Source organism: Lissotriton vulgaris, chromosome 4_1 (assembly GCF_964263255.1).
Source record: "Lissotriton vulgaris chromosome 4_1, aLisVul1.2, whole genome shotgun sequence".
Classification (NCBI taxonomy): Eukaryota; Metazoa; Chordata; class Amphibia; order Caudata; family Salamandridae; genus Lissotriton; species Lissotriton vulgaris.
In genome coordinates this window covers 1,302,726,937-1,302,749,296 of record NC_141691.1, presented here as the reverse complement: position 1 = coordinate 1,302,749,296, position 22,360 = coordinate 1,302,726,937, and the positions used below count along the sequence as shown (strand labels likewise).

The 22,360-nt window shown below is 43.4% G+C and overlaps 8 non-coding genes across 8 annotated transcripts; all 8 read left to right on the top strand.

The window, feature by feature from the left end:
- The first annotated feature begins 3,190 nt into the window (after nucleotides 1-3,190).
- TRNAI-AAU (transfer RNA isoleucine (anticodon AAU)) lies at nucleotides 3,191-3,264 on the top strand. Its single transcript has one exon. It is a non-coding gene; the product is annotated as a tRNA-Ile (tRNA).
- Nucleotides 3,265-13,089: 9,825 nt separating this feature from the next.
- TRNAI-AAU (transfer RNA isoleucine (anticodon AAU)) lies at nucleotides 13,090-13,163 on the top strand. The gene has a single exon. It is a non-coding gene; the product is annotated as a tRNA-Ile (tRNA).
- A 1,652-nt stretch (nucleotides 13,164-14,815) lies between these two features.
- Nucleotides 14,816-14,889, top strand: TRNAI-AAU (transfer RNA isoleucine (anticodon AAU)). The gene has a single exon. It is a non-coding gene; the product is annotated as a tRNA-Ile (tRNA).
- Nucleotides 14,890-16,541: 1,652 nt separating this feature from the next.
- TRNAI-AAU (transfer RNA isoleucine (anticodon AAU)) lies at nucleotides 16,542-16,615 on the top strand. Its single transcript has one exon. It is a non-coding gene; the product is annotated as a tRNA-Ile (tRNA).
- A 1,651-nt stretch (nucleotides 16,616-18,266) lies between these two features.
- TRNAI-AAU (transfer RNA isoleucine (anticodon AAU)) lies at nucleotides 18,267-18,340 on the top strand. The gene has a single exon. It is a non-coding gene; the product is annotated as a tRNA-Ile (tRNA).
- Nucleotides 18,341-19,993: 1,653 nt separating this feature from the next.
- Nucleotides 19,994-20,067, top strand: TRNAI-AAU (transfer RNA isoleucine (anticodon AAU)). Its single transcript has one exon. It is a non-coding gene; the product is annotated as a tRNA-Ile (tRNA).
- A 789-nt stretch (nucleotides 20,068-20,856) lies between these two features.
- TRNAI-AAU (transfer RNA isoleucine (anticodon AAU)) lies at nucleotides 20,857-20,930 on the top strand. Its single transcript has one exon. It is a non-coding gene; the product is annotated as a tRNA-Ile (tRNA).
- A 789-nt stretch (nucleotides 20,931-21,719) lies between these two features.
- On the top strand, nucleotides 21,720-21,793 carry TRNAI-AAU (transfer RNA isoleucine (anticodon AAU)). Its single transcript has one exon. It is a non-coding gene; the product is annotated as a tRNA-Ile (tRNA).
- Nucleotides 21,794-22,360: the final 567 nt, after the last annotated feature.

Below are 22,360 nucleotides of genomic sequence, written 5' to 3'. Positions count from 1 at the left end.
TTTTCCAGGGAGGGGGTGGTGCCAGCCCGGGGAAGCAATGCAATTCGGTTTCCCCCCACCCGGGGGGACCTCGTGCCAGGTGAACTTGGATTCCGTCTCGGAGAGGGACAGGGGACAGGGGCCGCCCCCTGCCATCCCCGGTCCCTCACGCGTCGGTCGGGCCATTCCCCCGAGGGGGAAGATGCCCTCCGAAGTCCCGGTGTCAAGGGGCAAGTACCTGAAATTCCAGATTTCCGTAGAGACGCCTGGCTGAAGAGTGACGCTATTTTCCCAACTCCCTTTCACCACTGAACCAGATTTCTCTGTATCCAGAGGCGAGGGGGAAAGGGGAAGTGGATGACAAACAAGAGAGACTGACACACTGGTGACTTCCTTCTTCTTCAGTATATGGTAGTTCACCTGCAAGAGTTAACAAACCATTACTACATTCTCACAACTTCGGAATTTTAGCTAGACTGTACGTTACTCTAAAACCTTAGGGTTACCTGACTGAGTGTATACATAAGCCTCTCTCTGTAATGACTCAACGCTGGATAGACACTAGCTGATTCTCTGGAGAATAATCAAAGAGTCTTTAAAGCTGAGGAAGGGACTGTGATATGGACTAGGAGCAGATACTGCTTGGCTTTAAAATGGTGATTTAGGAATCAACAGTTCTCCGTAGGAATGAAGGTATAACTGATGAGTAGAGTTGGTAAGCAAAAATATATATATATATTTCTATCTACATACAGGAACCTGCTTGTAGAACGATTAACTGCTGTCAAAGTTCCAGAGCCTTGAGATGATTGAACACAGAAGCCTCACTCAGAAGATTTCGCAACCACTAACTCTGAAATTACTGACACTGCAATAAAGTCTTTGGAACATCAAAAAAACAATTGACTCCAACACAGTATTAGTCAGAGACTATACACTCAGGGACTCCTCTCAAAATAATTACGTTGTCTTGAGTCAGATGCTGCAAGAGTTCTCAATTGGTGAAACACATGAAAGTCCAGCCGGTAAATCAAGAAACAATCTTACCGGGCTATTCTGCTGCAGCTCTGAACAGTGTGACTGGATTAGCGCTGTCTGCCCTGGAATGCGCTCTCTGAAGGAAAAAGTCAGTAAAGTCTCTAAGACAGCTGAGGTGAAACAGCGCTGTCAACACTGGAATGCGAGCGCCGACGTCACAGGAATGCGAGCGCTGTCATAGCTGAAATGCGCTCAAAGGGAAAACGCCGTCGGGTCCGCCTTACAGCTGACTGGAAATTTTGAGCGGCTACAAGGAAAAACGCTGCCTCCAAGAAAGTTAACAAAAACGGGGTGAATGAACACCAGAGGTATCGGAAATGACAGGCTGGCAAATACCGCAAGAAGCGGTTCCGAAAGTTCAAAGAGCACGGTGAGGCTACCGTCTCTCAGGGAATTACTGTTGAAGTGCGCAGCGGTTATCTCGCTCGCGCATCAAGTTCCCTGCTCAGCGCGTCATCAAGCAAGACTGGAACGCTGACCAGCAACGAAATCTGAAGCATAGGAAGTAGCTATCTCCATCTTGTGTCGGTATCTTGCCACTAGTTGCGTCCATCTGAACGTGTGACAAAGCAACCTTGTGATTGCAGGAACCAAATGATGAGGGGTTTTAATCGATGTTTGGTTAAAGTCTAGACCATTCCTGACAGTACCCCCCACCAAAACCCCTTCTTTAGGCTTCTGTGGGTAAGTCCTATGAAATTCTCTCACCAATCTAGGGGCATGAATGTTTGAACTGGGTTCCCAAGATCTTTCTTCTGGACCATAGCCTTTCCAATCTACCAAATAAAAGACCTGACCTCTTTTTATTTTAGAGTCTAGAATCCTTTTTACTTCAAATTCTTCCGCAGATTGAACTTGGATTGGGGCAGGCGGAAGGACCTTGCGCAAGTTAGGTGGATGTCTGCGTATTAATGAAACATGAAAAGTTGGGTGAATTTTAAAGGTTTTAGGCAAACCAACCTTGACACACACTGGATTTATCATTCGTACCACTGGATAAGGACCCACAAATTTTGGCTGAAATTTTCGATTACCTCTCAACCGCATATGGCGAGTAGAGATCCAAACTTGATCCCCTGGGGCAAAGACTGGTCCCTCTTTACGACTCTTATCAGCCTGCTTCTTGTAATCTACCTTTGATTTAATCAAATTCGCAGAAGCCAACTGATATGCGTGTTGCAATTTCTGAACTAAATCTCCAGCAGCTGGAACCTCAACTTCCACTTGACCCACCAACATGATGGGATGCCTGCCATAGTTTAAGAAGAAAGGGGAGAATCCGGTAGCAGAGTGTACTGAGTTATTGTACGCAAACTCTGCAGTAACAAGTAAGGACGGCCACTCCCCAGCTTGTTCCATCAAATAAATTCGGAGATATTGTTCAAGGTCTTGATTAACTCTCTCAGTCTGTCCATCCGTTTCCGAGTGGTAACTGGAGGACAAACGAGAGTCTATTCCTAACCCCTTCAAAAAGGATCTCCAGAACCGAGACACAAACTGTGGCCCTCGGTCTGAAATGACCACCCGGGGAATTCCATGCAGTTTTACAACGTGTTGAACAAATAGCGAAGCTAATTGAGTGGCATTTGGAAGGCCTTTCTAAGTTCTAACGCCAAGTAACTAAATCTCTTATTTATTGCAATTTATTGAGGTCATTTTTGTTTTGTCTTGTTGATGAAATATAAAAATAGTATGAATGTAAACAGCTGAATATAAGCTTTCCAACTATCCCGGGTTAACAATCAGTAGCACTTCATCATCTGCTATTTCTTCAATAGTATGCTATATATTTAGTGAGCCTATTAGTTTAGTCTTCAGAGCATAAAGTTAAAAATGCCAAGGACATACTTTCAATCCGTCTCCAAGCCAATACTTGATGCTCCTTTAATGTTGAAAATAGATGTATTTTCTTCTGTATCATGTGTATCTCTATATTTCCTTTGAGGGGAAGCTGATAGAATGATTAAATGAATCAATTGCATATAGGTGATGAATTGTTATTTATTGCTAAAACACATGGAAAAAACATTAATGGTTCTAAGTTCTAACACTAAGTATGAAAATCTCTTTTGTATTGTAATTTTTTTAAAGTCATATAAGTTTCTTCATGTTGATATTATATATTTATAACTTTCATATTCATATGCTGGACTTCCAGGCTTTTGTGCAAAACGGCCTGTTAGCTCAGATGGTTAGAGCGTGGTGCTAATAACGCCAAGGTCACAGGTTCGATCCCTGTACAGGCCAAGTTTAACTGTTTATAAAAAGATACATTTTTCTTGTGTCTAATTTTGACTGTTTATCAGCTTGGATCAAAAGCTACTTGAAGGATTGGATGAATACATTTGATATAGTTGTAGAATTAATTATCATTCTGAAAGCTCCTGGAATATCTATAATTGGTTCTAAGTTCTAACGCCAAGTAACTAAATCTCTTATTTATTGCAATTTATTGAGGTCATTTTTGTTTTGTCTTGTTGATGAAATATAAAGATAGTATGAATGTAAACAGCTGAATATAAGCTTTCCAACTATCCCGGGTTAACAATCAGTAGCACTTCATCATCTGCTATTTCTTCAATAGTATGCTATATATTTAGTGAGCCTATTAGTTTAGTCTTTAGAGCATAAAGTTAAAAATGCCAAGGACATACTTTCAATCAGTCTCCAAGCCAATACTTGATGCTCCTGTAATGTTGAAAATAGATGTATTTTCTTCTGTATCATGTGTATCTCTATATTTCCTTTGAGGGGAAGCTGATAGAATGATTAAATGAATCAATTGCATATAGGTGATGAATTGTTATTTATTGCTAAAACACATGGAAAAAACATTAATGGCTCTAAGTTCTAACACTAAGTATGAAAATCTCTTTTGTATTGTAATTTTTCTAAAGTCATATTAGTTTCTTCATGTTGATATTATATATTTATAACTTCATGGTAAACCTCTGAAATTAAGCTTTCCAAATCTCCCGGGTTAACTATCATTAGCACTTCTTCATATGCTGGACTTCCAGGGATTTGTGCAGACCGGCCTGTTAGCTCAGATGGTTAGAGCGTGGTGCTAATAACGCCAAGGTCACAGGTTCGATAACTGTACAGGCCAAGTTTAATTGTTTGAAAAAAGATTAATTTTTCTTGTGTCTCTTTTTTGACTGTTTATCACCTTGGATCAAACGATGCTTGAAGGATTGGATGAATACATTTGATATAGTTGTAGAATTAATTATTATTCTGAAAGCTCCTGCAATATCTATTAATGGTTCTAAGTTCTAACACCAAGTAACTAAATCTCTTATTTATTGCAATTTATTGAGGTCATTTTTGTTTTGTCTTGTTGATGAAATATAAAAATAGTATGAATGTAAACAGCTGAATATAAGCTTTCCAACTATCCCGGGTTAACAATCAGTAGCACTTCATCATCTGCTATTTCTTCAATAGTATGCTATATATTTAGTGAGCCTATTAGTTTAGTCTTCAGAGCATAAAGTTAAAAATGCCAAGGACATACTTTCAATCCGTCTCCAAGCCAATACTTGATGCTCCTTTAATGTTGAAAATAGATGTATTTTCTTCTGTATCATGTGTATCTCTATATTTCCTTTGAGGGGAAGCTGATAGAATGATTAAATGAATCAATTGCATATAGGTGATGAATTGTTATTTATCGCTAAAACACATGGAAAAAACATTAATGGTTCTAAGTTCTAACACTAAGTATGAAAATCTCTTTTGTATTGTAATTTTTTTAAAGTCATATAAGTTTCTTCATGTTGATATTATATATTTATAACTTTCATATTCATATGCTGGACTTCCAGGATTCTGTGCAAAACGGCCTGTTAGCTCAGATGGGTAGAGCGTGGTGCTAATAACGCCAAGGTCACAGGTTCGATCCCTGTACAGGCCAAGTTTAATTGTTTGTAAAAAGATACATTTTTCTTGTGTCTCATTTTTGACTGTTTATCACCTTGGATCAAAAGCTACTTGAAGGATTGGATGAATACATTTGATATAGTTGTAGAATTAATTATCATTCTGAAAGCTCCTGGAATATCTATAATTGGTTCTAAGTTCTAACGCCAAGTAACTAAATCTCTTATTTATTGCAATTTATTGAGGTCATTTTTGTTTTGTCTTGTTGATGAAATATAAAGATAGTATGAATGTAAACAGCTGAATATAAGCTTTCCAACTATCCCGGGTTAACAATCAGTAGCACTTCATCATCTGCTATTTCTTCAATAGTATGCTATATATTTAGTGAGCCTATTAGTTTAGTCTTTATGTCTTAAATATTTTATTGAGCATAGGCAAAGAAATGCACCTCAGAGACATCTGTAGGGGCCGTCACCTCTCCAGGGAGGCCTAGGTCAGCGACCCCGCTGACACCCCTCACGAGGCCAGCGGGTACATCATCTTGTTAACACAGCAAGCCGCCTACAACCCAGCTGGGCCGGCCGCGTCATAAGAGGTGCTACCACGGTGCAAGCTGATCAGTGCTAGTGCAACTCGAGAAACAAAGAACTGTAAACAACCCCCCTACCCTTCCCACCCCAGCCCTCCCCTCTCCTTGTCCATTTCCGGGATTAAACTATTGGTTGTGGTCTACTACGAACAGTCAGTCGGTGCTGCGCGCGCAGGGCCCGTGCGCTTACGGGCGTGAGTCTTGGGGTCCGGGAGAGGTGTTTCTGCCAGGCGTAGCAGGCGCAGGTAGCGTGGGCAGCTCACCTCCCGAAACTCCCCGGTAAGCAAGGTGAGGAATAGCCGCCAGAGTTCCGCAAAGTCCGCCCCCCTCTCGCTGCCGTCAGTGATAGTTTCTCCATTCCCAGGATCGCCCAGAGCCGGTGAAGCCACCCCAGTTGCTGCGGAGCCTGAATCGCCCTCCAGTGGGCCACAATGTTTTGGACCGCAGCCCCAAGCGCAAGTGCGATCAAGCGGCGTCGCCAGGATTTCAGAGGGTACATGAGTGCGTTTGGGAGGCCTAGTAGAATGTATGCTGGGAAGCGCGGCAGTTGTGTGTCTAGATGTGCATCTATAAGGTCCAGGATAGGGTCCCAATAGGGGCGCAGCGCCTCACAGCTCCACAGCAGGTGTTCCAATGTCCCTAGTTCCCCACACCCCCTCCAGCATCTGTCACTGATTCGGGCATCCCATTGATGTAGTCTCTCAGGGGTGTGGTACCAGTATGTGGCTACCTTAGTCAATGTCTCGGTAAGCCCGGTGTGGTGCGCCGAGTGTCTGGCTCTATGGTACACCCCCTCCCATTCTTTCCTAGTGAGCTGCCTCCCCAGGTCCCTTTCCCACCGGACTTGGCCCGCGTTGTACGTGTGTGCCTGAGTGAGAAGTAGCTGCTGATAAAGGTCTGAAATCAATTTCTTATCCGAGGTGCGCGTCAGCAGCCACCGTTCGTAGGGCGTGAGGTGCCGTTGGGCTCTGGGCTGGATCGAGGGGTGGAGCACCCAGTGGCGCACCTGCAGGTATTGCAAGCGTTCCGATTCGGCCACACCGTAATCTGCCTTGACCTGCTGGAACGGGAGGATCCCCTTGATATCGAACATGTGTCCCGCCGCTCTACAGGGCGTCGTCCGCCACGTCGTGAATGCTCCGGCGTCCAAGCCCGGCGAGAAGTCTGGATTCTCAAAGATGGGAGTCATAGGTGAGGGGAAGGTGGTCAGCCCCTTGGCCACGGCCACTCTGTCCCACACTCGCAGGGCGGTGCTGGTGATTTCAGAAGCGTACAGGTTAGGGGGACGGTGTCGGCGTGGTAGGAAGGGCACGCCCTGGAGGGTACGGCCGGCCACTGCCTGGTCCAGGAAGAGCCAGTGTTTACCGGACTCCAGCTGGAACCATTCCACGAAGGTGCGCAGCTGTGCTGCCTGGAAGTACAGGGTAAGGTCTGGCACGCCGACCCCCCGTTCGCTGGGGGTAGAGTGGCGAGAGTGTGCTTAAACCTAGGTCGCCGGCCGTTCCAAATGAACCGTGATAGTTCCGATTGGGTTTGTTGAAGCCAACCCGTCGGGGGGTTCAAGGGGAGCGTCTGAAACAGGTACAGGATCTGCGGCAGCAGTGTCATTTTGACTGCGGCAATTCTGCCTAGCCATGACAGCGTAAGTGGTTTCCAACGCCGGAGCTGCTCCCGGAGTTTGAGTGTGAGGGCCTCGTAATTGACTCGCGCAGTGCCCCTGACAGTAGGAGCCAGGCGAACGCCTAGGTACGGGACGGTTGCGTCCGACCATTGTATCTTGAATTCCGATTTAATCTCGGCCACCACGTCTGGGCTTAGGGAGATGTTCAGGGCCTCAGATTTGGCTTCGTTGATTTTAAAACCCGAGGCCAGGGCGAAGGTGTGGAGCTCCACAAAGAGAGCACGCAGGGATCGCATCGGGTCAGTAAGGGACAGCAAGACGTCGTCAGCGTACTGGCTGATCTTATGCGTGTCGGCTCCAAACTTGATACCAGAAATGAGAGCATGTTGCCGCACTCTCTGAGCCATCGGCTCCATATACAATGCGAATAGGAGCGGCGACAGAGGGCAGCCTTGGCGCGTGCCTCTGCCAATGTTGAACCTCGGGGAGGTGTGACCGTTCACCCTTACCGTGGCGTTGGGCCGGCGGTAGCAGTTGAAGATGCGATGGCGGAGTTTCTCCCCAAATCCGAAGTGACGGAGGGCCTGGTCGAGGTATGGCCAATGCACTCTGTCGAAGGCTTTCTCCGCATCGATGGTGAGGAGCATGCAGCCGGGTTTAGTGCGCGACCCGGCCTCAATTTGGTGCAGCACCCGCTTGGTGTTGTCGCTGGTCTGCCGTTGAGGGATAAAGCCCGCTTGGTCGGGGTCTATCAGCTGTTGCATATATGGTGCGATGCGGCTCGCTAGTATGCCAGTGTAGAGCTTCAAGTCTACGTTCAGTAGCGAGATGGGCCTGTAGGAACCGCAGGCCGCCGGATCACGGCCCGGTTTGGGAATAACAGAGATAGACGCCTCTAGCAGGTCCGGGTGTATGGCGCCAGGCATGTCAAATGTGTTAAACAGGTCGCGCAAGAGAGGGGCAAGCTGCTGGCAAAAGGTCTTGTAAAATGCCGCGGTATAGCCGTCGGGTCCCGGGGATTTCCCAACCTTGAGGCGGGCAATGGCCGAGATGACCTCTTCCAGGCCTATGGGCCGCTCCAGAAGGTCCGCTTGGGCTTGGGTGAGGGTGGGGAGCTCCGCGCCCTGCAAGTAGGCCGGGCCGGCATTGGGGTCCAGGTGATCCGCGTCGTAGAGCGCCGCATAAAAATTGCCGAAGGCCGCCGCAATCGCCGCGTCCTCTGTAATCTGGTCGCCATTGGCCGACAGGAGAGAGCGTACTTGTTGCCTCTGGGTTTGCGCCCGTAGCCTACTCGCCAGCAGCCTCCCGCAACGGTCGCCACCGGTATAATAGACGTGTTTGAGGCGCATAGCGGCGTATTCCGCCATGTCTTGATCCAAGGCCGCCAGCATTTTCCGTTCGGCGCACAATTGTCGCCATGCCCTGGCCGCCCCCGTGCGCTGGTGCATCTGTTCCAGTTCTGCCACCCGTTGGGTAAGCTCGGCACGCTTCAGCGCCCTTTCCTTGTTGTTGGCCGTGGCGATGGAGATGATTTCCCCGCGTAGGACCGCTTTGAGGGCCGCCCACTGGGTGGCCTTCGTGGTGTCATCATTGGCGTTGTGTTCCAGAAAATGGCCAATTGCGGCTGTGAGCCGGGTCTGGGTGTCAGGCAGCTGCAAGAGACCGTCTCGCAGCCTCCAGTGTCGTTGTGGAGCCGGCATGGCTCCCACACGAAGCGTCGCCACCACCGGGGAGTGGTCCGATAGCGCAGCTGGCAGTATCTCCACGCCCTCAACCTGTAACGCCAGTTGAGAGGAGCCCAGAAAATAGTCCAGTCTCGCATACGTCTTGTGTGCCGCCGAGAAATACGTATAGGCAGTGGTTAGGGGGTGTGTGTGTCGCCATAAATCGGTGAGGCCCAAGTCTGCTAAGTGTGCATGTCCCGCCGCTGTGAGCGCCCCTACCTGCCCGGATCTTTGGCCTGAGCGGTCCGCCGTGTTATGAAATACGATGTTGAGGTCCCCCCCCAGCAGCAAGTGAGTGTGCGTAGTGGATGTAGCGGTCTCTAGAGCTGTATGTAGGAACCTTTCCTGCCCCTCGTTCGGGCCGTAAACAGAGCCCACCAGCAAGGTGTGGCCCGCAATTTGGAAGCTATAGAGTAGAAGCAGCCCTTTAATTTCGGCCTCTTTCTGGAGGACCTTCCCCTCAAAGGATTTAGCCACTAGGATCGCCACCCCCGCAGACTTCTTCAGGGAGGAGGAGAAGAACTGCCATGGAAAAGCGCAGGATTTGAGTCTATGCTGGTCGCTGCGCACAAGGTGTGTTTCTTGAAGAAGGCAGATATCCGCCTTGGAGCGCTCGAGACAGGATAGTATCGCCCTGCATTTGTTCGGTCTGTTGAGACCCCGCACATTAAGCGTGAGCACTGTGAGGTGTCGTGGCATATCTGGGGTCGTAAGAAAGACGCCAAACCCACCCGGAGGCCGTGGCTGTGGGCCAGCGGGTCGTGGAAGACACTGTGTTGGGAGCCTCGTCAGTTCCTCCCGTGGCGTCCGAACCCCCTGGACAAGGAGAGCCCCCCCGCCCCTCCCCCCTCTCCCCCCAACTCCCCCCCAGCCCCGACTGCCCCCCCTGTCCCTGCTCAACCGGAGCAACTTCCCCGCCCGGATCCCCCCCACCCTCGGTGCAAACTCTTCCCGTCCAACTCCCCGTACCCGGATCCCCACCCAACCCTTCTCCCCAACTGGCAAAGAAATGTGGTCCAACATTGTCCCAGGTCCAGGCACGTGGCCGCTGGACCCGTGGTAAGGTAAGTCCGTAGAATGGGAGCAGTGGCGACGTCGCAAGCAGGTCGGCCCACTCGAAGTGCTCCGCCGCAGGTAAAGAGTCAGAGTCACCATCAGGGAAGGCCAAGGAGCGCTCTGCACGCGCCCCCGCCGCCGGACTAGATTAGCCCAAACCAACCATGTCTTGTGGAACTAGTGCGTCGCTCTCCCAGCGGTCAGCCACTGTTCGCAGGCGCTAGGCCCTGCGCCACTGTCTCCACCGCAGCCCTCTGCCCCTCCTCTATCTCTGTGGCCGCGGGGCGTCGCGGCCTGCGTCTGCGCCGCTGCTGCTGCCAGCGACCTGGGGCAGCCTCGTTAGTAGACTTGTCTCCCGGTGACCCGTCGTCGACCACCGGTTCATCCACGCCCAGCACTCGGCAGGCGTCCCGGAGGGTGCGCGGCTGATGGAGGACATTGCCAAGCCGAAACACCAGGCGGAAGGGGTGCCCCCAGCTGTAGGAAATGTTGCACTGTCTCAGTTCCGCCGTCACTGGCCGAAAGGTGCGCCGTTTCTCCAGGGTAAGTGCAGCCAGGTCCTGGTATAACGTCGGGGAATGGTCGCCAAAGGTGATTCTCTCCATGTGGCGTGCCTTGCTTAGGATCTCCTCTTTTGTCCTGAAGTCCTGCACGCACACCAGGATGTCCGGCGGGTGTGTCGCGTCGGCCCTCGGCGGACCCGTCCGGTGGGCCCTGTCAAGTCGCAGGGGGGCGTCCGCCTGACGGCCCAAGATGTGGTTGAAGAGACCCTGTGTAAACCGGAAGAGGTCCTCCGTGTCCGGGGACAATTTCACTCCTCGGATCCTGATGTTATGCCGCCGGGAGCGGTTCTCCAGATCCTCGGCGTGTGTCTGGAGGTCCACCTGTTGGTCGTGGATGCGGGCCAGCTCCTGTCTTAGGGCCTCTATCTCGGCGTTCCGTGTGTCGCTCTTCGTTTCCAGGTCTGCCACTCTCTCCCCTATGGCATCGGTGTCGCGGCGGACCTCTTTGATCTCGTCTTGGAGCTCCTTCTTTAGGGCGTGGATGTCTTCCCTCAGGCCAGAGAACAGGGACTCCAGAAAGGACCGCGTGACTGGAGCCTCGGGGTCCGCTCCCCCAGGGGGCGACGAGGCCACCGTCTTCTTGTCCGTGTCTCCCCGGGGGTTGGATCCCGCGGGGCCATTCCGCTTCCCCATGGCAGGGGGGGTGAAGAGATCCTTAATGGTACGGTCCTTCCTGGGCCTCCCGCCGGACATGTCGCCCCAGAGCCCCCAGCCGCGTCCGCCGGTACCTCCCTCTGCCGGCTGCAGATCGAGCCCTAGGCCTTCTGGGCGCCGCTCCGGGTTTGGGACAACCAGTGCTACGTAAGTGGCGCCTCCGCGTTCCTCCCAGTCTTCTGCCCCCCCGGGTGAGCAATGTGGCGTCGCAGGGCACGGCGGGGGCCGCGTGATGGGCGCAGGGACGCCGGGTCCGACGGCGAGGCGGGAAGCGCTGGCCAGGCCGGGCGGGAAGCCGCCTAAGATGGCGCCCGCGGCACACCGCGCTGCACTGCCCAGAGGGTGGGAGCGCAGCAGGTCCGCAGGGGCCTCCTCACATCAAGGGGGCCCGCTCGCCTCCGTGGGGGCCGCGGTTGGGAGCGCGCGGCTGTCGGTGCAGGTGTCCCCAGCGTCAGCGCCACCACGACTGGCAGGGCAAGAGTTCCAGTGCTTTCCCACCACGTGCGGGGGCCCCAGTGGTTCCTCTCCGTGCCCCTTGGGCCTACAGGCTACCACCTCCCCCGCCGAATGTCGAGGTGCGCAGGTTCAGCCAGGGATTGGGGCAGTGCTGCAGGCGGGGACCGGCGGCGGTGGGGGGCCACGCTGGCAGGCCCAGTGCATGCGGATCGTGGTCTCGGCCGTTCTGGGCCGCCGCCTCGGTGCCCCGCTAGTGGACTTGCCTGTGGGGGTGCCAGCCAGAGTCCGCTGTCTCCCGGTGGTCCCTCGTGAAAGGGAGGTCCGCTGGGCCGGGGGGGGTGGGGGGGCCTCGTCCACCGCCGCTCCTCACCTCCTTGGTCCGGGCTCCCACGCTCGACCCCAGGCCGGGTCTGCCGTTGTTCCCCACCAGCAAGGCGCTCCGTCGAGCCGCAGGTCAGCGCGGCGAGCCTGCAGAAGCCCCCGCCAGATGACTACGGGGGCCTCGCGCACAACAGCACGGGCCGGGCTCGCCGTCGCAGCCGCCGCCGGGCACAGGCACGCTCGGCTTGGCGTATAAGCCCTGCCTCCTGCGGCCTCGTTGTCCCGCTACGTTCCTCTCAGGCCCTCAGCGCCGCCAAGTCTCCGGGCCGGGTCCAGCCGGGGTTCCACGCCGGGAACCGGAAGCACAACCGTCCTGCACCCCCCCGCAGCAATGCCGGCCTCAGGCCCGCCGGGGAAGTGCTCGGTTCAGGGCGTTTGCTGAAAAAATGCTAAAGTTTAACGGCCGGCGGCGGGAGCTCCGACAGAGCACGTCTGCTCACTCCGCCATCTTAGCCACGCCCCCTTAGTTTAGTCTTTAGAGCATAAAGTTAAAAATGCCAAGGACATACTTTCAATCAGTCTCCAAGCCAATACTTGATGCTCCTGTAATGTTGAAAATAGATGTATTTTCTTCTGTATCATGTGTATCTCTATATTTCCTTTGAGGGGAAGCTGATAGAATGATTAAATGAATCAATTGCATATAGGTGATGAATTGTTATTTATTGCTAAAACACATGGAAAAAACATTAATGGTTCTAAGTTCTAACACTAAGTATGAAAATCTCTTTTGTATTGTAATTTTTCTAAAGTCATATTAGTTTCTTCATGTTGATAATTTATATTTATAACTTCATGGTACACCTCTGAACTTAAGCTTTCCAAATCTCCCGGGTTAACTATCATTAGCACTTCTTCATATGCTCGACTTCCAGGTATTTGTGCAAAATGGCCTGTTAGCTCAGATGGTTGTTATTTATTGCTAAAACACATGGAAGAAACATTAATGGTTCTAAGTTCTAACACTAAGTATGAAAATCTCTTTTGTATTGTAATTTTTTAAAGTCATATTAGTTTCTTCATGTTGATATTATATAAGTATAACTTCATGGTAAACCTCTGAAATTAAGCTTTCCAAATCTCCCGGGTTAACTATCATTAGCACTTCTTCATATGCTGGACTTCCAGGAATTTGTGCAAAACGGCCTGTTAGCTCAGATGGTTAGAGCGTGGTGCTAATAACGCCAAGGTCACAGGTTCGATCCCTGTACAGGCCAAGTTTAATTGTTTGTAAAAAGATTAATTTTTCTTGTGTCTCATTTTTGACTGTTTATCACCATGGATCAAAAGCTACTTGTAGGATTGGATGAATACATTTGATATAGTTGTAGAATTAATTATTATTCTGAAAGCTCCTGGAATATCTATAATTGGTTCTAAGTTCTAACGCCAAGTAACTAAATCTCTTATTTATTGCAATTTATTGAGGTAATTTTTGTTTTGTCTTGTTGATGAAATATAAAGATAGTATGAATGTAAACAGCTGAATATAAGCTTTCCAACTATCCCGGGTTAACAATCAGTAGCACTTCATCATCTGCTATTTCTTCAATAGTATGCTATATATTTAGTGAGCCTATTAGTTTAGTCTTTAGAGCATAAAGTTAAAAATGCCAGGGACATACTTTCAATCAGTCTCCAAGCCAATACTTGATGCTCCTTTAATGTTGAAAATAGATGTATTTTCTTCTGTATCATGTGTATCTCTATATTTCCTTTGAGGGGAAGCTGATAGAATGATTAGATGAATCAATTGCATATAGGTGATGAATTGTTATTTATTGCTAAAACACATGGAAAAAACATTAATGGCTCTAAGTTCTAACACTAAGTATGAAAATCTCTTTTGTATTGTAATTTTTCTAAAGACATATTAGTTTCTTCATGTTGATAATATATATTTATAACTTCATGGTAAACCTCCAAAATTAAGCTTTCCCAATCTCCCGGGTTAACTATCATTAGCACTTCTTCATATGCTGGACTTCCAGGAGCTTCTGCAAAATGGCCTGTTAGCTCAGATGGTTAGAGCGTGGTGCTAATAACGCCAAGGTCACAGGTTCGATCCCTGTAAAGGCCAAGTTTAATTGTTTGAAAAAAGATTAATTTTTCTTGTGTCTCATTTTTGACTGTTTATCACCTTGGATCAAACGCTGCTTGAAGGATTGGATGAATGCATTTGATATAGTTGTAGAATTAATTATTATTCTGAAAGCTCCTGGAATATCTATTAATGGTTCTAATTTCTAACGCCAAGTAACTAAATCTCTTATTTATTGAAATTTATTGAGGTCATTTTTGTTTTGTCTTGTTGATGAAATATAAAGATAGTATGAATGTAAACAGCTGAATATAAGCTTTCCAACTATCCCGGGTTAACAATCGGTAGCACTTCATCATCTGCTATTTCTTCAATAGTATGCTATGTATTTATTGAGCCTATTAGTTTAGTCTGTAGAGCATAAACTTAAAAATGCCAAGGACATACTTTCAATCAGTCTCCAAGCCAATACTTGATGCTCCTTTAATGTTGAAAATTGATGTATTTTCTTCTGTATAATGTGTATGTCTATATTTCCTTTGAGGGGAAGCTGATAGAATGTTTAGATGAATCAATTGCATATAGGTGATGAATTGTTATTTATTGCTAAAACACATTGAAAAAACATTAATGGTTCTAAGTTCTAACACTAAGTATGAAAATCTCTTTTGTATTGTAATTTTTCTAAAGTCATATTAGTTTCTTCATGTTGATAATTTATATTTATAACTTCATGGTACACCTCTGAAATTAAGCTTTCCAAATCTCCCGGGTTAACTATCATTAGCACTTCTTCATATGCTGGACTTCCAGGAATTTGTGCAAAATGGCCTGTTAGCTCAGATGGTTAGAGCGTGGTGCTAATAACGCCAAGGTCACAGGTTCGATCCCTGTACAGGCCAAGTTTAATTGTTTGAAAAAAGATTAATTTTTCTTGTGTCTCATTTTTGACTGTTTATCACCTTGGATCAAACGCTGCTTGAAGGATTGGATGAATGCATTTGATATAGTTGTAGAATTAATTATTATTCTGAAAGCTCCTGGAATATCTATTAATGGTTCTAAGTTCTAACGCCAAGTAACTAAATCTCTTATTTATTGCAATTTATTGAGGTCATTTTTGTTTTGTCTTGTTGATGAAATATAAAGATAGTATGAATGTAAACAGCTGAATATAAGCTTTCCAACTATCCCGGGTTAACAATCGGTAGCACTTCATCATCTGCTATTTCTTCAATAGTATGCTATATATTTATTGAGCCTATTAGTTTAGTCTTTAGAGCATAAAGTTAACAATGCCAAGAACATACTTTCAATCAGTCTCTAAGCCAATACTTGATGCTCCTTTAATGTTGAAAATAGATGTATTTTCTTCAGTATCATTTGTATGTCTATATTTCCTTCGAGGGGAAGCTGACACAATGATTAGATGAATCAATTGCATATAGGTGATGAATTGTTATTTATTGCTAAAACACATGGAAAAAACATTAATGGCTCTAAGTTCTAACACTAAGTATGAAAATCTCTTTTGTATTGTAATTTTTCTAAAGTCATATTAGTTTCTTCATGTTGATATTATATATTTATAACTTCATGGTAAACCTCCGAAATTAAGCTTTCCAAATCTCCCGGGTTAACTATCATTAGCACTTCTTCATATGCTGGACTTCCAGGAATATGTGCAGACCGGCCTGTTAGCTCAGATGGTTAGAGCGTGGTGCTAATAATGCCAAGGTCACAGGTTCGATCCCTGTACAGGCCAAGTTTAATAGTTTGAAAAAAGATTAATTTTTCTTGTGTCTCATTTTTGACTGTTTATCACCTTGGATCAAACGACGCTTGAAGGATTGGATGAATACATTTGATATAGTTGTAGAGTTAATTATTATTCTGAAAGCTCCTGGAATATCTATTAATGGTTCTAAGTTCTAACACCAAGTAACTAAATCTCTTATTTATTGCAATTTATTGAGGTCATTTTTGTTTTGTCTTGTTGATGAAATATAAAAATAGTATGAATGTAAACAGCTGAATATAAGCTTTCCAACTATCCCGGGTTAACAATCAGTAGCACTTCATCATCTGCTATTTCTTCAATAGTATGCTATATATTTAGTGAGCCTATTAGTTTAGTCTTCAGAGCATAAAGTTAAAAATGCCAAGGACATACTTTCAATCCGTCTCCAAGCCAATACTTGATGCTCCTTTAATGTTGAAAATTGATGTATTTTCTTGTGTATAATGTGTATGTCTATATTTCCTTTGAGGGGAAGCTGATAGAATGTTTAGATGAATCAATTGCATATAGGTGACGAATTGTTATTTATTGCTAAAACACATTGAAAAAACATTAATGGTTCTAAGTTCTAACACTAAGTATGAAAATCTCTTTTGTATTGTAATTTTTCTAAAGTCATATTAGTTTCTTCTTGTTGATAATTTATATTTATAACTTCATGGTACACCTCTGAAATTAAGCTTTCCAAATCTCCCGGGTTAACTATCATTAGCACTTCTTCATATGCTGGACTTCCAGGAATTTGTGCAAAATGGCCTGTTAGCTCAGATGGTTAGAGCGTGGTGCTAATAACGCCAAGGTCACAGGTTCGATCCCTGTACAGGCCAAGTTTAATTGTTTGAAAAAAGATTAATTTTTCTTGTGTCTCATTTTTGACTGTTTATCACCTTGGATCAAACGCTGCTTGAAGGATTGGATGAATGCATTTGATATAGTTGTAGAATTAATTATTATTCTGAAAGCTCCTGGAATATCTATTAATGGTTCTAAGTTCTAACGCCAAGTAACTAAATCTCTTATTTATTGCAATTTATTGAGGTCATTTTTGTTTTGTCTTGTTGATGAAATATAAAGATAGTATGAATGTAAACAGCTGAATATAAGCTTTCCAACTATCCCGGGTTAACAATCGGTAGCACTTCATCATCTGCTATTTCTTCAATAGTATGCTATATATTTATTGAGCCTATTAGTTTAGTCTTTAGAGCATAAAGTTAACAATGCCAAGAACATACTTTCAATCAGTCTCTAAGCCAATACTTGATGCTCCTTTAATGTTGAAAATAGATGTATTTTCTTCAGTATCATTTGTATGTCTATATTTCCTTCGAGGGGAAGCTGACACAATGATTAGATGAATCAATTGCATATAGGTGATGAATTGTTATTTATTGCTAAAACACATGGAAAAAACATTAATGGCTCTAAGTTCTAACACTAAGTATGAAAATCTCTTTTGTATTGTAATTTTTCTAAAGTCATATTAGTTTCTTCATGTTGATATTATATATTTATAACTTCATGGTAAACCTCCGAAATTAAGCTTTCCAAATCTCCCGGGTTAACTATCATTAGCACTTCTTCATATGCTGGACTTCCAGGAATATGTGCAGACCGGCCTGTTAGCTCAGATGGTTAGAGCGTGGTGCTAATAATGCCAAGGTCACAGGTTCGATCCCTGTACAGGCCAAGTTTAATAGTTTGAAAAAGATTAATTTTTCTTGTGTCTCATTTTTGACTGTTTATCACCTTGGATCAAACGACGCTTGAAGGATTGGATGAATACATTTGATATAGTTGTAGAGTTAATTATTATTCTGAAAGCTCCTGGAATATCTATTAATGGTTCTAAGTTCTAACACCAAGTAACTAAATCTCTTATTTATTGCAATTTATTGAGGTCATTTTTGTTTTGTCTTGTTGATGAAATATAAAAATAGTATGAATGTAAACAGCTGAATATAAGCTTTCCAACTATCCCGGGTTAACAATCAGTAGCACTTCATCATCTGCTATTTCTTCAATAGTATGCTATATATTTAGTGAGCCTATTAGTTTAGTCTTCAGAGCATAAAGTTAAAAATGCCAAGGACATACTTTCAATCCGTCACCAAGCCAATACTTGATGCTCTTTTAATGTTGAAAATAGATGTATTTTCTTCTGTATCATGTGTATCTCTATATTTCCTTTGAGGGGAAGCTGATAGAATGATTAAATGAATCAATTGCATATAGGTGATGAATTGTTATTTATTGCTAAAACACATGGAAAAAACATTAATGGTTCTAAGTTCTAACACTAAGTATGAAAATCTCTTTTGTATTGTAATTTTTTTAAAGTCATATAAGTTTCTTCATGTTGATATTATATATTTATAACTTCATGGTAAACCTCTGAAATTAAGCTTTCCAAATCTCCCGGGTTAACTATCATTAGCACTTCTTCATATGCTGGACTTCCAGTAATTTGTGCAAAATGGCCTGTTAGCTCAGATGGTTAGAGCGTGGTGCTAATAACGCCAAGGTCACAGGTTCGATCCCTGTACAGGCCAAGTTTAATTGTTTGTAAAAAGATAAATGTTTCTTGTGTCTCACTTTTGACTGTTTATCACCTTGGATCAAACGCTGCTTGAAGGATTGGATGAATACATTTGATATAGTTGTAGAATTAATTATTATTCTGAAAGCTCCTGAAATATCTATTAATGGTTCTAAGTTCTAACGCCAAGTAACTAAATCTCTTATTTATTGCAATTTATTGAGGTCATTTTTGTTTTGTCTTGTTGATGAAATATAAATATAGTATGAATGTAAACAGCTGAATATAAGCTTTCCAACTATCCCGGGTTAACAATCGGTAGCACTTCATCATCTGCTATTTCTTCAATAGTATGCTATATATTTATTGAGCCTGTTAGTTTAGTCTTTAGAGCATAAAGTTAACAATGCCAAGAACATACTTTCAATCAGTCTCTAAGCCAATACTTGATGCTCCTTTAATGTTGAAAATAGATGTATTTTCTTCAGTATCATTTGTATGTCTATATTTCCTTCGGGGGGGAAGCTGACACAATGATTAGATGAATCAATTGCATATAGGTGATGAATTGTTATTTATTGCTAAAACACATGGAAAAAACATTAATGGCTCTAAGTTCTAACACTAAGTATGAAAATCTCTTTTGTATTGTAATTTTTCTAAAGTCATATTAGTTTCTTCATGTTGATATTATATATTTATAACTTCATGGTAAACCTCCGAAATTAAGCTTTCCAAATCTCCCAGGTTAACTATCATTAGCACTTCTTCATATGCTGGACTTCCAGGAATTTGTGCAGACCGGCCTGTTAGCTCAGATGGTTAGAGCGTGGTGCTAATAACACCAAGGTCACATGTTCGATCCCTGTACAGGCCAAGTTTAATTGTTTGAAAAAAGATTAATTTTTCTTGTGTCTCATTTTTGACTGTTTATCAACTTGGATCAAACTATGCTTGAAGGATTGGATGAATACATTTGATATAGTTGTAGAATTAATTATTATTCTGAAAGCTCCTGGAATATCTATTAATGGTTCTAAGTTCTGACACCAAGTAACTAAATCTCTTATTTATTGCAATTTATTGAGGTCATTTTTGTTTTGTCTTGTTGATGAAATATAAAAATAGTATGAATGTAAACAGCTGAATATAAGCTTTCCAACTATCCCGGGTTAACAATCAGTAGCACTTCATCATCTGCTATTTCTTCAATAGTATGCTATATATTTATTGAGCCTATTAGTTTAGTCTTTAGAGCATAAAGTTAACAATGCCAAGAACATACTTTCAATCAGTCTCTAAGCCAATACTTGATGCTCCTTTAATGTTGAAAATAGATGTATTTTCTTCAGTATCATTTGTATGTCTATATTTCCTTCGGGGGGAAGCTGACACAATGATTAGATGAATCAATTGCATATAGGTGATGAATTGTTATTTATTGCTAAAACACATGGAAAAAACATTAATGGCTCTAAGTTCTAACACTAAGTATGAAAATCTCTTTTGTATTGTAATTTTTCTAAAGTCATATTAGTTTCTTCATGTTGATATTATATATTTATAACTTCATGGTAAACCTCCGAAATTAAGTTTTCCAAATCTCCCAGGTTAACTATCATTAGCGCTTCTTCATATGCTGGACTTCCAGGAATTTGTGCAGACCGGCCTGTTAGCTCAGATGGTTAGAGCGTGGTGCTAATAACGCCAAGGTCACAGGTTCGATCCCTGTACAGGCCAAGTTTAATTGTTTGAAAAAAGATTAATTTTTCTTGTGTCTCATTTTTGACTGTTTATCACCTTGGATCAAACGATGCTTGAAGGATTGGATGAATACATTTGATATAGTTGTAGAGTTAATTATTATTCTGAAAGCTCCTGGAATATCTATTAATGGTTCTAAGTTCTAACACCAAGTAACTAAATCTCTTATTTATTGCAATTTATTGAGGTCATTTTTGTTTTGTCTTGTTGATGAAATATAAAAATAGTATGAATGTAAACAGCTGAATATAAGCTTTCCAACTATCCCGGGTTAACAATCAGTAGCACTTCATCATCTGCTATTTCTTCAATAGTATGCTATATATTTATTGAGCCTATTAGTTTAGTCTTTAGAGCATAAAGTTAACAATGCCAAGAACATACTTTCAATCAGTCTCTAAGCCAATACTTGATGCTCCTTTAATGTTGAAAATAGATGTATTTTCTTCAGTATCATTTGTATGTCTATATTTCCTTCGGGGGGGAAGCTGACACAATGATTAGATGAATCAATTGCATATAGGTGATGAATTGTTATTTATTGCTAAAACACATGGAAAAAACATTAATGGCTCTAAGTTCTAACACTAAGTATGAAAATCTCTTTTGTATTGTAATTTTTCTAAAGTCATATTAGTTTCTTCATGTTGATATTATATATTTATAACTTCATGGTAAACCTCCAAAATTAAGCTTTCAAATCTCCCGGGTTAACTATCATTAGCACTTCTTCATATGCTGGACTTCCAGGGATTTGTGCAGACCGGCCTGTTAGCTCAGATGGTTAGAGCGTGGTGCTAATAACGCCAAGGTCACAGGTTCGATCCCTGTACAGGCCAAGTTTAATTGTTTGAAAAAAGATTAATTTTTCTTGTGTCTCTTTTTTGACTGTTTATCACCTTGGATCAAACGATGCTTGAAGGATTGGATGAATACATTTGATATAGTTGTAGAGTTAATTATTATTTTGAAAGCTCCTGGAATATCTATTAATGGTTCTAAGTTCTAACACCAAGTTACTAAATCTCTTATTTATTGCAATTTATTGAGGTCATTTTTGTTTTGTCTTGTTGATGAAATATAAAAATAGTATGAATGTAAACAGCTGAATATAAGCTTTCCAACTATCCCGGGTTAACAATCAGTAGCACTTCATCATCTGCTATTTCTTCAATAGTATGCTATATATTTAGTGAGCCTATTAGTTTAGTCTTCAGAGCATAAAGTTAAAAATGCCAAGGACATACTTTCAATCCGTCTCCAAGCCAATACTTGATGCTCCTTTAATGTTGAAAATAGATGTATTTTCTTTTGTATCATGTGTATCTCTATATTTCCTTTGAGGGGAAGCTGATAGAATGATTAAATGAATCAATTGCATATAGGTGATGAATTGTTATTTATTGCTAAAACACATGGAAAAAACATTAATGGTTCTAAGTTCTAAAACTAAGTATGAAAATATCTTTTGTATTGTATTTTTTTTAAAGTCATATAAGTTTCTTCATGTTGATATTATATATTTATAACTTCATGGTAAACCTCTGAAATTAAGCTTTCCAAATCTCCCGGGTTAACTATCATTAGCACTTCTTCATATGCTGGACTTCCAGTAATTTGTGCAAAATGGCCTGTTAGCTCAGATGGTTAGAGCGTGGTGCTAATAACGCCAAGGTCACAGGTTCGATCCCTGTACAGGCCAAGTTAAATTGTTTGAAAAAAGATTAATTTTTCTTGTGTCTCATTTTTGACTGTTTATCACCTTGGATCAAACGATGCTTGAAGGATTGGATGAATACATTTGATATAGTTGTAGAATTAATTATTATTCTGAAAGCTCCTGGAATATCTATTAATGGTTCTAAGTTCTAACACCAAGTAACTAAATCTCTTATTTATTGCAATTTATTGAGGTCATTTTTGTTTTGTCTTGTTGATGAAATATAAAAATAGTATGAATGTAAACAGCTGAATATAAGCTTTCCAACTATCCCGGGTTAACAATCAGTAGCACTTCATCATCTGCTATTTCTTCAATAGTATGCTATATATTTATTGAGCCTATTAGTTTAGTCTTTAGAGCATAAAGTTAACAATGCCAAGAACATACTTTCAATCAGTCTCTAAGCCAATACTTGATGCTTCTTTAATGTTGAAAATAGATGTATTTTCTTCAGTATCATTTGTATGTCTATATTTCCTTCGAGGGGAAGCTGACACAATGATTAGATGAATCAATTGCATATAGGTGATGAATTGTTATTTATTG